Source organism: Monodon monoceros, unplaced genomic scaffold (genome assembly GCF_005190385.1).
Source record: "Monodon monoceros isolate NGI ecotype Baffin Bay Population unplaced genomic scaffold, NGI_Narwhal_1 Super_Scaffold_3, whole genome shotgun sequence".
Classification (NCBI taxonomy): Eukaryota; Metazoa; Chordata; class Mammalia; order Artiodactyla; family Monodontidae; genus Monodon; species Monodon monoceros.
In genome coordinates, this window is record NW_021703780.1 from 33,117,969 (window position 1) to 33,135,394 (window position 17,426).

Below are 17,426 nucleotides of genomic sequence, written 5' to 3' on the forward strand. Positions count from 1 at the left end.
TGTGTGTGTGTGTGTGTGTGTGTGTGTGTGTGTGTGTGTGTGTGTGTTGTGAGATTCTGAAAGTAGTACATGCTCATTGTTAAATAAATAAACTGGATAGAAATAGACCAAATAAAGAAGTAAAAGTTTCCCAACAACCCCCTTCACCAGAAAGACTCCACAGAAGTGATCACTATTAATTTCTTGCTGTGGATTTTTCCAAACATTTTCTATGCCTGGTTTGAATATTTTGAAAGGCCTTGATACCTATTGATAAATTGCTTTCTAAAAGACCTGTAATAAGGGTGATCATTTCTAACTGGAGTGAGGTTTAATTTTTTTTTTTCATTTTTTTAAAGTATAGAAACAGAGCATGTTACTGTAGACAATAAAGAACATTTTTAAAGGAAAAAATTTAGATCACCCATAATTCCGCTATGTAGAGATGACCAATAGTAATGTTTTAATTTTATTTCTTTTTGGCTGCGTTTTGGGTCTTTGTTGCTGTGCGCGGGCTTTCTCTAGTTGCGGCGAGCGGGGGCTACTCTTCCTTTCGGTGCGCAAGCTTCTCGTTGTGGTGGCTTCTCTTGTTGCAGAGCATGGGCTCTAGGCGCAATGGCTTCAGTAGTTGTGGCGCACGGGCTTAGCTGCTCTGCTCCACGGCATGTGGGATCTTCCCGGACCAGGGATTGAACCCGAGTCCCCTGCATCGGCAGGTGGATTCTTAACCACTGTGCCACCTGGGAAGTCCCAATAGTAATGTTTTAGAATGTTTCTCTCTGGGCATAAAACAGGAGCACAAATCACAGATGTCATGTGACAAGCACAATGCACCAGATCAAGAGACAGAACATGTCAGTTCCCCCCGCCAATCATGCATTGATACTTTAGTATAGTCAGAATCATCTTCTCTAGCCAAGTTTGTTTATTCATTCTTGTTTTTCACCATCTTAACATTCTTTCTTTACTCAATTTTTTTTCTGACTTAATATAGTGAATATTTTTCCATATCTTTAAAAATTCTGCATAATCTTGGGATGATTATCCAAGTATATGTAAATATTTATATCCTTCTCTGGCTTTCTTAGACCAAATTCCTAGAAGAATATGAGTGTTTTAAAAATATCTCGGGGAATTCCCTGGCGGTCTGGTGGTTAAGACTCGGAGCTTTCATTGCCAAGGGCCTGGGTTCGATCCCTGGTCGGGGAAGTAAGATCCCACAAGCCACATGGTGCAACCAAAAAAAAAAAAAAAAAAGTTTGGTACTTATTGTCCAACTGTCTTCCAGAAACATATCAAGTTTACACTCTAAAGGTAATATTTTAGCGGGGAGGGAGTGTGAGAGGGAAGGAGGGAGGGGGAAAGCTAGGGGATGCCCAGCACATGGCCATTATTCATGGTGACTTTGCTGAGACGTGGCCAGCTTGATGGCTGGTGGCTCCTTCCAGCAGGTTGGCGCCCTCAGCTTTATGGGTCCGTGGCTTGAACATTCACTTATTCATTCAACAAATATGACTGAGCGCCTTCTCTTGCTCTGCATTGTTCTAGGTGCTGAACATACTGCATGGAGAAGGCAAACTTCCGGCCCTTGGAGAGTTTACATTCTGATGGGGCAGTCAGACCATAAGCATCTAAACAAATGAATATGTAATATGTCTGACAGTGAAAGAATTAAGAAAAAGAAAACAGAGTCTGGGCATGGAGAGTGCCTTCCTGGGCATGTTGGTGCCATTTGAATTGGGCTGGTCAGGGAGGCAGTAACATTAAAGTTGAGACCTTAGTGAGGACCTATAGGAAAATCTAGAGCCGTTCTGAGTCTCAGTCCTGGCTGGACATAAAATCACCTGGGAGAGGTTTAAAAAAAGAATCCCAGTCCACACTCCAGGCCATCTGAACATGAATCTCTGGAGATGGAACCCAGGCGCCAGTATTTTTTAAGTTCCTTGGGTGGTTCCAATGTGCAGCTAGGGTAGAGAACCAGTGGTTTAGGGAAGCTCTGTCCAATAGAAATGCATTTCAAACCACATATATAATTTTTAAAATTCTAGTAGCTTCATTTAAGAAATAAAGAGAAACAGGTGACATTAATTTTAATAATTTTAATTTATCTAATACATCGAAAATAGTATTTCATCATGTAACCAATATAAAACATTATTAGTGTGATATTTTACATCTTTTGTACTAAGTCTTTGAGATCCAGTGTGTATTTTACATTCAGAAGCGCATCTCAGTTTAGACCAACCACATTGCAAGTGCTCAGTAGAAACTTGTGGCCACTGTATCAGCCAGCACAGAGGAAGAGCTTTATGAGCAAAAGACCCGAAAAATTCTTGAGCCTGAGGTGCAACTAGGAGGCAGGTGTGGCTGGAGGGGAGTAGAGGATGGGGGGAGTGGTAATAGATGAGGTCCAAGAGATAGTCAGGGCCTAGCGTTTTGGATTTTATTCTAAATGTGATGGAAAGCCATTGGTGACTTTTAAGGCCAGAAATGGTTTGCTTTAATTTACTTTTTTAAAAGACAGTTTGGCTGCTGCATTGGAAACAGTCTGCATGGTGGCCAGAGTACAGCAGAAAGGTCTAGATATAGGCTATTACATTAGCATGGGTGACAGATACAGGCAGCTTGGATTTGAGATGTCATGGGGCAGGTACTGAAAAGTGTCAGGATTCCCAGCAGATACTCCAAGGCAAAGCCCTTTGGAGTTGCTGATGGACTAGATGTGATACGTGAGAAAGAGAAAAGTCAAAGATGACTCCAAGAGTTTTGTCCTGAGCAAATGATGTGTAGCTGGGTTTGGGGTAGGGAGTGGAAATAAGTTTGGGAGGAAAATAAGACTTGAGTTTAACCAACAGCCAGTAAGAAGAAGCCAGGGCCTAATACATCACCAAAGACATGAATCCTGCCAACTTGAATGAGCTTGGAAGCAAATTCTTCCCCAGTGGAGTCTCCACATGAGAATGCAGCCCAGCCAAAACCTTGGCTGCAGTTTTGTGAAACCCTGAGCAGAAAGCCCAGCTAAACTCCTGACTCACTTGAAACTATGAGATAATAAATGTGTATTGCTATAAGCCGAAAACAAAACAAAGAGTTGAATTTAAGCATAGACCAATCAACATTGGGTGGTGTCCTCTAAAATCTAGAACGTGTGTGTCAGCAAAGACCCAGGGGGTATGAAAAAGTGTAGGAAGTGTTCAAGCAATGGAGATCCCCAAAGGCAAGAATATGTGTTGGGGCAGGGTCCAGGGTATGGAAGAAATAGGAGATAAAACACACTGCAATAGATCATAGAGGGCCTTGAATGCCAAACTAAGGAATTTGAAACTTATTTGATAGGCGTGGGGGGAACTATTGGAAATTTTTGAGCAATAACTGATAGGATCAGAGCTTAACTTTACACTGACAATTCTATGTTTAACAACATGAAAAATGCCCATGAGATAATTTTCACTAAAATTTTAGGTATAGGATGATTAGAGCCAAGTTTTTTTTTTAATCTCATGTCTGAAAACAAAAGGCTCATGTATAAAAAAAAAAAGAAACTGGAAGGAACATTATCAAAATGTTTAATAGAGATGGTTTCAGTGGTTGGTAAGACTATAAATAGATTGGTTTTCTTTCCTTTTCTTTCTACTTCTTTATATTTTCCAGTTTTCTTTAATTGAACATAACTAATTTTATAGTGAGAATAAGTTTAAACTAACAACTTAAAAGTGTCCAGGATTGGAGGAGTATTTTGGTTGGAGATAATGGAGGTAGGGATAGGAGAGGATGAACTGGGGCAGGGGCCATGGGAAGAGGAGGGAAGTGGAAAATGTATTTTTTTGCCTTTGAATTGGATACATAGGAAGCCTTACCACAAACGAGTGTCCTGGTTAAGAGGATGGGCCCTGGGGCCAGGCTGCTGGGGTTTGAATCTGAACTTGGCCACTTACTTGGGCAAATTACTCTCTGTGCTTTTTTACAATCTGTAAATAGGAATAACAATTGTACCTACCACATAAAGTTGTTCTAGGAAGTAGTTGAGTGAATATGTATTAGCCACTTAGAGAGAGCAGTGTTCAGCTCATAGTAGGCACTCAACATATTAGCTATTATTCTTGTTACTCCCAGGGACCTGGCCTCAGTGGAATTGGTGCTGAAGGTGGGTGCAGAATATGTATTGGAGTGGAGTGGGTAGACAAAGGTTATTGAAGCATTATTCCTAATAGTTTAGATCTAATTCTTCTTTACACTTTTTAAAAAACTTTTTAAATTTATTTTTTGGCCGCGTTGTGTCTTCGTTGCTGTGTGCAGGCTTTCTCTAGTTGCAGCGAGCGGGGGCTACTCTTCATTGCAGTGTGCAGGCTTCTCATTGCAGTGGCTTCTCTTGTTGCAGAGCACAGGCTCTAGGTGCACGGGCTTCAGTAACTGTGGCACACAGGTTTAGTTGCTCCCTGGCATGTGGGATCCTCCTGGACCAGGGATCGAACCCATGTCCCTTGCATTGGCAGGTGGATTGTCAACCACTGCACCACCAGGGAAGTCCCAAGAATATAATTCTTATAAGAATATATTTGTACATTATACAGTTTAAGGAAATCTTAGTAGTTAAAGTTTTCGGACACGCAGGCTCGGTGGCCATGGCTCATGCGCCCAGCCGCTCCGCGGCATGTGGAATCTTCCCAGACTGGGGCACGAACCCGTGTCCCCTGCATCGGCAGGCAGACTCAACCACTGCGCCACCAGGGAAGTCCGTTAAAGTTTTTTTTGAAAATAGATTGGGCTGTCTCAGAAATTGTGAGTTCCCATCATTGAAGAAGTTCCCACAAGTGCTGCATAGATCATAAGGGGGCGGGTACAGGACTGTGACTGCAAACTAGTTTTCATCAGAGGATGTACTGGGTTTTTTACATAACTAGATTCATTCCATTAAAGGTGTTGTCCTTTATTCTGAGCCTTCTCAAAGGGTTTGGTGTTCAGGTATTCTTTATTTTATGAAATACAGTATATATAGACTAGGTTTTTTCCCTGATAACCTTACTTGACAACAGTCTTACTTTTTGGTCTCCAAAATTTTGGGGGAAATTTTATTGGTCTCTGAAATGTAAATTTCTGGGAACTAGAGTTGTGGGGAAAGTGAATAATTTGGTTAGGCTCAATGAGGTGCCCCTGACTCCCCTTCTGACCCTAAGATTCTCTCATTTCAGGGCCCAGGCTGGACCCCTCATGTCAGTGAGTCATTCTGCAAATGCGAGCTTTGAGATGGGGGGGATTGGGTAAAGATGTGATTGGAGCCACACAGCTCTACCACTACAACTGTCATCTAGTTCCTCGAATATACCCTCCTGGCAGAGAGTCAGACTATTTTAGGGACAGCTGCCCTGTGGCCCCTGAGCAAAGGACAGCCGCACACAGCCTCGCATTTGAACTGGCAAGTGGAAGAGGAAGGCTCCTGGCGGGGAGGCTCTGTGCTGCGGTGCCAGGTGGTGTTGTCCAGGTCAGTCCCGTGGGATCTCCACCCCAAGGAGCTGATAGTCTGATATCTTTCACGTGCAGAAGACAGCTTTGTTTTCACAACTTCTCAGAGCCTCGGTTTCCTCATATATAAAATCAGAATAAGAGGAATAATAATACAATCTAACAGCTTCAGTGATGTATCTCTCCCTGCTTCCCTCACCTCCTTCCAGAGCTGGAAAGCAGAATCAGACTCTGAGCAGTAGACATGGGGTCAAAAGAGAATGGATGGAGCACAGGAGTGCAGAGTTACTGGAATGGCTTCCAGACCAGCAAGGCCTAATTGTCATTGGACCAGGAAGCTAACATATCCATCTACTTTCTAAAAAAGGTCCATTAGCCCTAGATACTTTTCTGTTTTTCGTCATGCTGCGCAGCTTGTGGGATCTTAGTTCCCTGACCGGGGATCGAACCCGGGGCAGCACTGAAAGCACAGAGCCCTAACCACTGGACTGCCAGGGAATTCCCAGCCCTGGATACTTTTTAAAAGAGGAAAGAGGTCACTGAGTGGAGAGGGGGCCTGACCTAGTGATTATTCCCTATTGTGAAAAGAGTCACCACTCGGGCTGTGCCCCCAGCACTGGAACCCTATGGCCCCTCCCTTAGTTCAACCCCATACCCGCCTAGCCCCCTTCTGATTCCCCTCTGGTCCCTCCTGGGGAAGGGCCTACTGGGAGAGAATGTGCTGACCGGAGGCCCCTGGGTGCCTCTGTCCTGTCCACTCAGCAGTTGTGTCTCGCACTGTCGGTTAATACTTGGCTGTGTGGGGTGCGCAGCTGTCTTAGGGTGCTGGTTACCTGGAGTCCCCCCAGGAGTGGGGGCCCCTCTGAACATGTTGGCGGGTCAGATTTTAGAGGCTGAGGAGGTAGGTCTGGCATGAGGTGCCTTCGCTAAGGTCACGCTGCCCGGGTGGCCCTGAAGCCACCTCCCCAGGCGATGCCCTGTCCCTTCCCCCGCTCTAGTTTCTCCAGTTCAGCTCCCAGTGTTCCTGTGAAGATGAAATCAAGACTTCCCTGGCGGTCCAGTGGTTAAGACTCTGCGCTTCCACTGCAGGGGGTACGGGTTGGATCCCTGGTGGAAGAACTAAGATTCCCCAAGCCAAGCTGCACGGTCGGAAAAAAAAAAAAAAAAAAGGGTGAAATCAGTTAGTGGAGGAGAAAGCACTTTCTAACATGGTTAAGCATTGTACAGACATAAACGACGATCATTTTAAAATGGGATCATGTGTGTGTAAACTCTGAAAAAGTATAATGCGCCATATGAATTACCGTCATTCTGCTGGGAGCCCAGAACCGTGGGGAATAGACAGTTGAGTTCAAGAGAAATAGCAGATTGGCCCCCACCCCCCTGCCCCCTTTTCAGGGTTAAATTGATGACAGGGCCCGGGTTTACGCAGAGGAAGAGCCAAGGTGGGAACTGAACCGTGCTGTGGTTCAACAGGTGGCTGCCTCCCTGTGACCCCGGCCGGCCGAGTTGGGCTGTTGTTGAGGGTAACGAGGGCGCTTGGGACCCTCCATCAGGAGCCCGCTGCAGACAGCCATCGAGCTTCCAGTTCAGCTCAAGGGCAGTGCGCCCCATCACGTGGCTCACCAGACCCTGAGCTCGGACTGTTGTTTTTCCGGACCAAAGTGGGCCCCAGCCACCCCCAGCTGCTCGCGTTAGAGGGGAAGCGACGAGGGTTAGCGCCTGCTCAGGCAGCTCTTACGGATGACAGACGCCCCTGCCAAGGCGCCCACCTGAGCTGGATGCAGGCACAGCTGGAGTAGCTCAGGTGTTCCTTTTCGAGGTGGTGCGTTCTAAGTGACTTGGATGTGCATTTATATTTAGAAATCACTTGCGGGGGGTGGGGCGGTTAGAGGCAGGGTGGTGGTGGGGAAAGATAATATCAGATTAGCTGTTCTAAGGCTTTTACATGTGTTAGCTCATTTAATTCGCACCTCCCAAAATCCCCGTGGTAGATTTCATTTACAGTAGAAGAAACTGAGGCACAGAAGGCTTAATTCACCTGTCCGAGATTGTACAGCTATTAGAATGTGACAGAATTGGGATTTAAACCAGGCAGGAAGTCTCACTGCAGAGTCTAGAGCTCTTTTTATTATTATTGTCATTTTTCGGATGCACACCTACGGCAGAAAGAGACTTGTCAAGGCCACACAGCTGGTATGTGGCAGACATGGGGTCAGTCCACCTCCAGGGGTCACACTGATAACTACCACTCTATTCTACATCCATGGTTGATATTATGGTATTCAACCATAATATATAATATAGTATAATATTCTATTATAGTATAGTATTTTATTGTAAGGTTATAATTTATTTTTTTTAATTAAAAATTTTAAGGTTATAATTTATTTAATGAATCCTCTATTGTTGGACATTTAGGTTGTTTCCATTTTTTAGTATTTTAAATAAATGCCAAGGTTTTTTTTTTTTGAAGAGAGAGAAATGGTAGGAATGTTGTTTGTTTTACCAGTTTATTTGTTTGTTTTAAAGGATTTAGAGCAGATGGGCTGAGCTCTCTGAGGCTGGAAGAGTTGGAGGCTTCGAGCTGACTGCTTGAATGGAGAATGAAATTCTGATTAGGAATGGTGCCAATGTGGAGGGAAGGAAAGAACAGATTCTATGCTTGAGCCCAGAGATTTGGCATTGCCTGCTGAGATAGAAAATTTGGAATGCATTTCAGAAATATCTGTCATTCCCACTTTGGATATTTTCATGTTCTCCAGCATTTTCCAGCCCAACATCTCATTGACGTTGCCCAGACACACGTGGGTGGGGCTGGACAGAGGGTGAGGCCCTTCTCTTTCCCAGATCAGCCAGGTGCAGCCATCCGGAGTTGCACCATCTGTCCATCCCATGTCTCTTGCTTCTTCTGCACCTCAGTCTTCCTTCCAGGGTACCCCTTTCAGTGTCTATATACCAGGTCAAAAATAGACAAGGAGGGCTTCCCTGGTGGCACAGTGGTTAAGAATCCGCCTTCCAATGCAGGGGACACGGGTTCGAGCCCTGGTCCAGGAAGAGACCACATGCCGCGGAGCAACTAAGCCCGTGCGCCACAACTACTGAAGCCCGCGCGCCTAGAGCCTGTGCTGCTCAACAAGAGAAGCCACTGTGCACCACAACGAAGAGTAGCCCCTGCTCGCCGCAACTAGAGAAAGCCCGCCCGCAGCAACGAAGACCCAATGCAGCCCCCCCCCAAAAAAATAGACAAGGAAGCCTGAGGACATCACACATGGTAATGATCGTAAATGGCCTTCTTGGTTGAGTCCGCAGCCTGGCACTAAGTGCTTTCCAGGCCCCATCTCTCTTATCCTCACAACAGCTTTATGGGATGGGGATCACTATGAGACCACCATTTTGTAGAGGAGGAAAAGGAAGCTTCAGGAGGTTAAGGACTTGCCCAAGACCATGTAGCCAGGGTCTGGGCGAGCCAGGATTCAAGAGCCAAGGCTAATCTAAACTCCACAGCCACCTCGTGTTAACCACCATATCTACCTTGCAGCCTTCATGATGCGCTATAAACAGAGAACACTCTAGCTCTGGGTGGGAGCAATCTTCAGAAAATCAGCAAGAACACGTTCAATAATCTGCATATATGTACTCCAGGTGGGCTCACTTGGAGAATGTCAGAACTGCCAAGGATCCTGGGAGTCTGTTTTCCTAACTTATTTTTATTTATTTTTGTTTGTTTGTTTGTTTTTGCGGTACACGGGCCTCTCACTGCTGTGGCCTCTCCCGTTGCAGAGCACAGGCTCCGGACGCGCAGGCTCAGCGGCCATGGCTCACGGGCCCAGCCGCTCCGCGGCATGTGGGATCTTCCCGGACCGGGGCACGAACCCGTGTCCCCTGCATCGGCAGGCGGACGCTCAACCACTGTGCCACCAGGGAAGCCCCCCTAACTTATTTTTAAATTGTGGCAAATGAGGTCTAGAGAGATCCACCAACTTGCCTAAGGGTGAGATGGTGGCCCAACCAGATTAGAACCAGAGTCTTCTGATGCCCATCCCATAGCTCCTCAAGAGGCAGGGAGCTCTTAGCTCTACTCTGCAGGGAGGATTGGGAGCAAAAGGATGAGTCGGTAGGCAAGTCGAGGGGAGGTAGGAGTAGTCTGGCACCGCTGGGCAATGCTGGGCTTCAGGGGAGCTATGGAGGCACAAGGGTCCTCTCATTGTCCACTCCTGACTCCAGTGCACACTTGAGTTCCAATTCCACTGTCCTGAGAGGTACAGGAGGGGCAGTTGGCAGGACGACAACGTTGTCAGATGATTAGGAGCCTGGCCTCTGACAGCAGGCAGACTGGGATTCATACCCAGGCAAGGTGCTTCACCTCTCTGAGCCTCAGTTTCTCTATCCACAAAATGGGGGTAATAACTACCTATCGTGTGGAGCCACAGTGAGAAAGAAATGTGATAATGCTTGTAAAGAAACCGGCACAGGTTTGTCGAAAGAAGAGAAGAAACTTGGGGTTGTCTGAGTTGGTGGAAAAAAGAGAACATAAAACTGGTAACCAAGTATATGATTTCAACAAAAGGCCAAGTATTTCTTAATTTCATCTGATTCATGATTTCTCACAGGCGCTGTCAGGGTGGGTGCTCGTTTCATATTCCCCACGTGGGGGCGGGTTGTGCTGGTGGTGGGAAATGGCTCTGTGACCTCTCTTTGGTGAAGAGGAATGGGTTAGAGTTAGTTGGGCTCACGGATAACATGGGATTGCTTTTTACTTCCTGTCTTGAAAGGGGTGGGGGAGATAGAGAGGAAGGAGGATTGTTAATATAAACTTGAAATCCAGACTTCTTTTTCTAAAGTACGTGTCCTCAGCTGTGTGACCTCAAATGAACCTATCACTGTCTCAATTCTCTCTTTACCACAAGGTCATTGAGATGGCCACATAATAGCCACTTTACATGCAGCATCTTGTTTAATCCTTGAGACAAGCCTGTGAGATAGATATTCCATCCCATTTTAGATAAAGGGGAAAACTGTGGTTCAGGAGAAGTTAAGTTACTTGTCTAAGGCCACACAGCACACAGCCAGCAAGGGATATATCTGTGATTTAAGCCCAGGACTGACACCAAAGCCCATGAGCTTTCCACTCTGCCCCAGGATAGATTCGGATTTTGTTGGGTCTAAAGCTTAGGCAATTTTGGGGGGCCCTCTTTAAGAAAAACACTGCAAAATCCCAAATATAAAAGGTGCAAAAGTGAATATTCAGATTTTGAAATGAAATCACGACATATTAGAAAAATGTTAAACATGAAAAATACCACAAATGTCACCAAATCCAGAAAAATAACAGAATATTTGTGTTATCTACTTGATTCTCTTCTGTAATACTTTTTTCCTACATCTTTTGGCTGCATCCTCTTTGTGTCTTCTTATGACAGTTTCCATAGAGAAAATAAAAGATAACCCAGTGTTATCTAGCATGGTTGATTGGAGGTTTTTTAAATTATCGATGGTTTAGAAAAGTTTATTTCAGCTTCACAAGTGCCTGGTGATATCATATAAATATTAGGGTAGTTGTCAAATTTGGGGAAAACTCCATCAAAGTTCCTGCCATATGTGAACCGTAAGATTTTAGGGCAAGTTATGTTTTCTGGTGCAGTGATTTATCTAAAATAATCTTTGAATTGGTGACACATCTTACCCTGTTTGCTGTCAGCTAAATGTTATCTTTGTTGATAACCGCTGTTTTATCAAAATGAGCAAAAAATTCTAATCTTTTCCAATGGTTTCCCCTCTCCTACCCCTTGATATGGAATGAAGATGGTTTACATTAATAAAAGACTCATAATTAAACTCCTTTCTCCTAAATATATGACCTTTTAAAGGGAATTCATTACAAAATACCGGATGTGAAAATATTTGAAGCATTTGGATGATCTGGCCTAGAAAGGGGAAGGCTGGAGGAAGCAAATAAATAACCACCTTCAAGGACATGAACCTTAGTGGGCAACAGAGTCACCAGGGTGTATCTGTGACTTTGATTCTGGGATCTGGGGAGGGGCTCAGGTAGCTGCCCAGTTACCAGGTTCTGCAAGTCACTTTGAGCAGGTGTCCTAAAATGGATACAAAGAGTAATAGAGAAATTTGTGGGTGTGAGGACAGCTGACAGCTGCCTTGCTGTGGACTCAAAGTGTGATCCCAGGTTCAGAATTGCTGGGGGAGCTAGTTAGAAATGCAGAATCTCAGGCCCCACCCAGAACTGCTGAATCGTACTCTGCATTTTCACAAAGTCCCGGGTGGTTCTGTGCAGGTGATTGTCTGAGAAGCTCTGGACCAGAGACTTTAGCAGAAACTTCCAGATGTGCCCCATCCCAACTTGGAAGCTGGTCTTTTTCCCTTCTGTGTCCTTTGCCTTGGGACCTGGCCTGTCTCCTAGCACTCATCCATTGTGTTGATTCATTGTATCTCTATTTCCCCTCCCACTGGGCTGTGAACTAGAGAACCAGGTGTATTCCTCTTTGATATCCAACCCCTCTCGGTGCCTGGCACACAGGAGGTACCATTTATGGAATGCCACCGGGTGCCAAGAGTTTTGCCTCTCTTACCTCCCTTGGCCCTCCCCTCAAGCTTGTAGACTGAAACAAATACCCCCATTTTACACGTGAAGAAACTGAGGCTCCGTCGCCTGCCTAGTGTCATGAGTGGCAGAGCTGGAATCCAAGGGGTATCTGATTCCAAAGCCTTCAGTAGGGGATCAGTAAATGTTTGTCCCATCACTTATTGACTTGATTATTCATTCAAGCATTCATTCGTGTTTTAATTTGTTCACTGAAGAGACTCAGGGGGAGATGAGGAAGAAGAGAGTAGAATATACTTCCTCCTGGTGAACTATTTTTAGAACAGGTGCTGGGTGGTGTCAGCCTTCCAGGGGCAGAGAGCTGGGCTGCCCAGGAGGCCCCCAGCGAGTCCGGCCTTGGGAGCCGGGACTTGATACTCCGCCACCGCCCCACCCCTTTCAAAATGTCCTCCATGACTCAGCAAAGAAACCATGGGTCTGAAATCAGAGATGAGGGCAAAAAACCCTCAAAAATGCTGTCTTTTCCTGGAGGAATTTCCCTTTCATGTGTCTCATTCCTCTGCTAGGGAATCCAGGAAGCCTTTGGCCTGTGGTCAGCTGTGACCCCCCCAGTCTGGTTTCCTGGGAGTCAGCCCTCTTCCTCCTTCATCCTCCCCAGGCCTGGGGACAAGGTCAGTTTTTCTTCTTCAGTGGTCTCTGGTTTGAGGCCGCTGGGGGCTTGCCCAGTCCATGTCTCCTTAGCTTGTCCTTAAATCATTAAATCCAGATCCTGGACCTCTCAGTTTCCTCCTCTGTAAAGCGGGGATAACAATAAATTTGAGGATTAAAATAATTAATTAATGTAACACATTTAGAACCATGCCTGGCACACAGAATATATAACTGTTTCTGTTGTTCTTGTTATCATTAATTATGAAGCACATACTCCTACCTGGAGGAGACTTGGATGAACTTGTGCTAAACTTCTTCTCTTTCCATTTGTTCCAACCTCACCCCAGAATGTGTGTGAATTCTCAATTATCCGTGTTGTAGAGAGCTTCAAGGGGCAACTGCAAATGAGGGGATATATGAATAAATTAGAAAGCTCCCGGTTGCCCTTTGACAATGAAATTCTTGTAAATGGATAGGAGGCATGACTCAATAGATTGTTGGTTTGGGAATAACCACATTCGTCCTGGGAGGGGGTGGCCCTCTGAGAATGTATGATCCTAGGAGAGACAGACCTTCCTTCTAAGAGGTAGTTTACGGATAGACTGAGAAATTCAGCATGAAGATATATAGGAAGGAGGGAGTAATTCCTTGCCGGAGTGGGACTTGTGGCTCAGCCCTGGACGTGTTTCATAACCACCTGGGGATAAACATACAGAACCTGGGCCCCAGGCCTGGAGATTCTGGTCTCCCGGTCTGGGAGTGGAGTAGGGGCATCAGAATTCTTCATAAGCTCGGCGGTTCCCTGGTAGCCTAGTGGGCCTAGTGGTCAAGTTTCCAGGCTTTCACTGCCATGGCCCGGGTTCAACCCCTGGTTGGGGAACTGAGATCCCGCAAGATCCCGTGGCGCCGCTGAAAAAAAAAGGATTCTTCACCAGTTCACCAAGTGATCAGGAATGAAGCCAAGCAGTAAATGGAGACAACGTAATAATTACAACACATACCATAAACTGGATGTTGGAGGTGCATTTCTCTCCCTCAGAACCACCCCTACAAGCAGCTTATATGATCCCCATTTTATAGGTGAGAAGGCTGAGGGTCAAGGTCACACAGCAGAGCCTGTATTTTCATCTAGATCTGAGTCTACAGGCCTAATAGATAATATTTTTGTTACATTCCACACTGCAGGAGGTCAGCCTGGAAGAAACTTCCCAGAAATTGAAATTAAGATCCTCTGCTCTGAGGTAAACTATAAAATCGATACATAACGGGTCAGAGTAAAAATAGGCAAACTGATCTAAAGAGACACAGAGGCTTCTAGAGCCAAGGAGGGCTCGACCTTAACCCTTGGCCTCTGTTAACGTATCTGAAGAAAGAATGCGTCAGTGGGGCTGGGGGGTGCTTGGGCTGAGAGAGGGGTCCTGGCTCTGCTGACCTCTGGCGGCGTCGTGATCTGGCATCAGCTCTTTGCTTCAGCTTTCTCCCTTCTCTCCCCACCTCTCGGGCTGTTGTTCCCTTCCGAGGCCCCTCTTTCTCCACTTACCCCTTGGATGTGGGTGATCTCTGTATTCTGCTCTCCCACATTTCCTAGGTGGCAGCATCCAGTCCGGGGCTGGGTTGCCTGTGCTGAGGACTTCAGAGGTGCCTGCATACCCCTGTCGTCCAGGCTCAAGGCATCCAGGTCAAGATCGGAGAGAGGGGAGGGTGTCTGCAGCCAGGGCCAGAGCTCACACTCCAGCGGGGCCCATGTTGGCTGTAGACCTTAAAGGTTATTTTTTTAGTCTCAGTCTCTTTACCTGTGAAATGGGATAGTAATGCCTACCTTAGATGATTGTTGTGAGAATGAAAGTAGACTCGGCATTCCAAGTGCACGGTAAGGACTCTATAAATGACGCCTATTTATTATGTCCGGCCGGTGTGGGACTTCACTTGAATGTGGACACATCAACGGCAACCTGTGAAACAGAGAATCTTTTCCCCTAAATCTGTTCTTCCACTTAGATTCCTAATCCTAGGAAACAGAAGCACCTTCCTCCAAATTGCCGAAGCCAGACTCCCGAGAGTCGGCCTGGACTATTCTCCCCACCACCATCAAAATGGCCACCGAGTCCCAGTGATTCTGTCTCCTGCATTTCTTCCAGTATCATAAGCTGCCCTTGGAATTTCTCACTAAGTTATTACCAGAACCTCGTAACTGCTCACTTAGTTTACTCTTCCTGAAACTCCAGATGCTTATGTACTCAGGTTCTGGTGCAGATGAAAACCCTTTAATAGCTCTCCATTGCCTTTGGGGCACAGCTCAGAGTCTGCTGCAGCCACAAAGTCCTTCATGATCTGCCCTGCCTTCTGTCCGGCCTCCGTTCTTGCCACCATCCTGTCTTGCGCCCTACCTGCTGGCAGTGCTGAACCACACACCAAATATTCCTGGTCCTTGCACCTCACTAAGCATCACTAAGTCTTCACTAGGAGAAAAACCACATAAACACGCACGCGCGTGCGCACACACACACACACACACACACACACACACACACACATACAGCCTGGAGCAGGTGCCCTTCTCCCGAGGTTTCCATCTGTTTTTCCAACAGGACTCTGAGCCCCCAGCTCCCCTTGGGCATCTCTGGGTGCCTGGTATGTGGCAGGCTCTCAGTAGGAGGCTCTCCTAATAAACTGTAACATTGCATGGGGTGGGCCATGCACAGTTCTGTACAGTTTACAGCCTCACACCTCTGTGGGATCCGTTTGCTTCACTCATCCATTCTGCTGCATTTGTTGAACACTTCCCTCAAGCCCTGGTCCAGGCACTGGGGATGTGGCAGGGTTAGGAGGATGGGAATTCTAGAGGTAGGGGAAGTGGCTCCCATTTTATCTAAAAAGGTCAGGAAAGCCTCTCTGAGAAGGTGAACAGTGAGCAGAGGCATGAGAGAAGGGGGAAGGGTGCTGTGTGGGAATCTAGGGGAAGAGTGGTCCAGGCAGATGGAATAGCCAGGACAAAGGGAATCACTAGCCCCATTTGACAGATGAGGAAGGCAAGAGTCTAGGTTAAGTCATCCAAAGTCACAGAGTAAGTGGCCACGCTGGGTTTCAAACCCCAGTTCTGTAACTCTTTTTTTTTTTTTTTTTTTTTTTTGCGGTACGCAGGCCTCTCACTGCTGTGGCCTCTCCCGTTGCAGAGCACAGGCTCCGGACGCACAGGCTCAGCGGCCATGGCTCACGGGCCCAGCCGCTCCGCGGCATGTGGGATCTTCCCACACTGGGGCACGAACCCGTGTCCCCTGCATTGGCAGGTGGACTCTCAACCACTGCGCCACCAGGAAGCCCCCAGCCAGTTCTGTAACTCTTGACTCACAATGTCGACCATTGCTCTACACGGTCTTTTTATTTATTTGTGCCAGGTCTTAGTTATGGCATGCAAATTCTTAGTTGCAGCATGCATGTGGGATCTAGTTCCCTGACCAGGGATCGAACCCAGGCCCCCTGCATTGGGAGCGCGGAGTCTTAACCACTGCGCCACCAGGGAAGTCCCTACACGGTCTTTTGTGGGAACAGTGGGTGCCTTGGCTGAGGACAGGCTGCTCTGCTCACCATGCCACACTCTGGTTGGACTTTGACTTCCCGTGTCAATGACAGCATGGGAGGATCAGCTGGGATTGAGGTTCACCTGTGGCTCTGTTTTTCTGTTTTGTCTCTCTGTTTCTTTCCATGGCCTTTATTGGAGACAATTAGATTGTGTCTACTCCACAGGCAGCCTCAAGAAACACACTTTCTCCTGCAAAGCTGAGGACCCGACCCTGAATTATGATGACTTCGCAAAGGCACACTCCTCCTTCCTGGTCAGTAGTCAGGGTGGCCTCTGTGGACCCTGTATCTCACCCCACAGCTCCCTTCAGACTTCAGCAGAGAAACTGAGGCGAGCATCTCTGCAGAAGTGATATATGAGCAGGCCTTGAAGGACATGGAGCATTTGAAGAGGGGATGTGGGGTTTAGGCAGAAAGCAGTGTGTGGGCTGAGTAGGAGCATCCGTGTTGGACACTCAGTGGCCCTGGAGTATAGGTCGGAAGGGGTGGGGGGATTGGAGGGGAGATAAAGCTGGAGGGAGAATTTAGGGTAGATCATGGCAGCCTTTTTTTTTAATGGCCGACTTTGCACGTCCATTTCGGATAAGTGGTCTGGATTTTGCCCTGTAGACACAGAGATTTTAAGGTTTAAAGAAGCAAAGGGAGCACGTGTGCATTCCTGAAGTTTTTAAAGAGTGGTTGGGCAATCCTGGGGAACACAGGCTGGAGAGGGTGAATGGAGGTAGAGAGACCATGGGAAGAGAGTGTTGCTGCAGTGCTAGGCTTAGCTGGGAGTACCGGAGCCTTGAATGGAGGGGCCAGATTCCAGAAACATTTTGGAAGTAGAGGTGACAGGATCTGCTTATAGATTGATGTGGAAGCTCGGATCCAGAGGAGCTGAGAAAGACTAATGTCCATGTTTTCATCTTGGGTGACCCAGTGGATCATGGTTAACCAACACAGAATGCAAAAAAAAAGGAGAGATAGGTTTCGAGCATCTTGTGTTCGAGGTGTCTGTGTGACATCCAGGTGGGGGTGTGGGCTGGGAGTTCGGGATGAAGGTTAGAGCTGGAGAAACATGAAAGCTGAGGCTGAAGGAATAGGGTGAGGTCTCAGAGGTGTACGTGAGAGGAGAAAACCAGGGCCTGGGCTTAAGCCCTGGAAGATGTTTTTGTAGTTCTAGAGGCAGATGGAGTATGGAGGAGCGAGGGGAGCT

The 17,426-nt window shown here is 46.8% G+C and overlaps 1 protein-coding gene across 9 annotated transcripts in view; it reads left to right on the plus strand.

Annotated features, from left to right (window-relative positions):
- CCND3 (cyclin D3) overlaps positions 1-17,426 on the plus strand; it is an 81,705-nt gene that overhangs the window by 41,946 nt on the left and 22,333 nt on the right. The window contains exons 1-3 of one of the 9 annotated variants that reach the window (XM_029242059.1): positions 7,847-8,713; positions 12,568-12,672; positions 16,397-16,485. The exons of 2 other annotated variants lie outside the window; for them this stretch is intronic. The gene's annotated coding sequence lies outside the window, so the exon portion shown is untranslated. Of the gene's footprint in view, positions 1-7,846; positions 16,486-17,426 lie in introns of those variants that run through there. 6 more of the 9 variants (XM_029242057.1, XM_029242056.1, XM_029242058.1 and 3 more) reach the window with 6 other exon arrangements.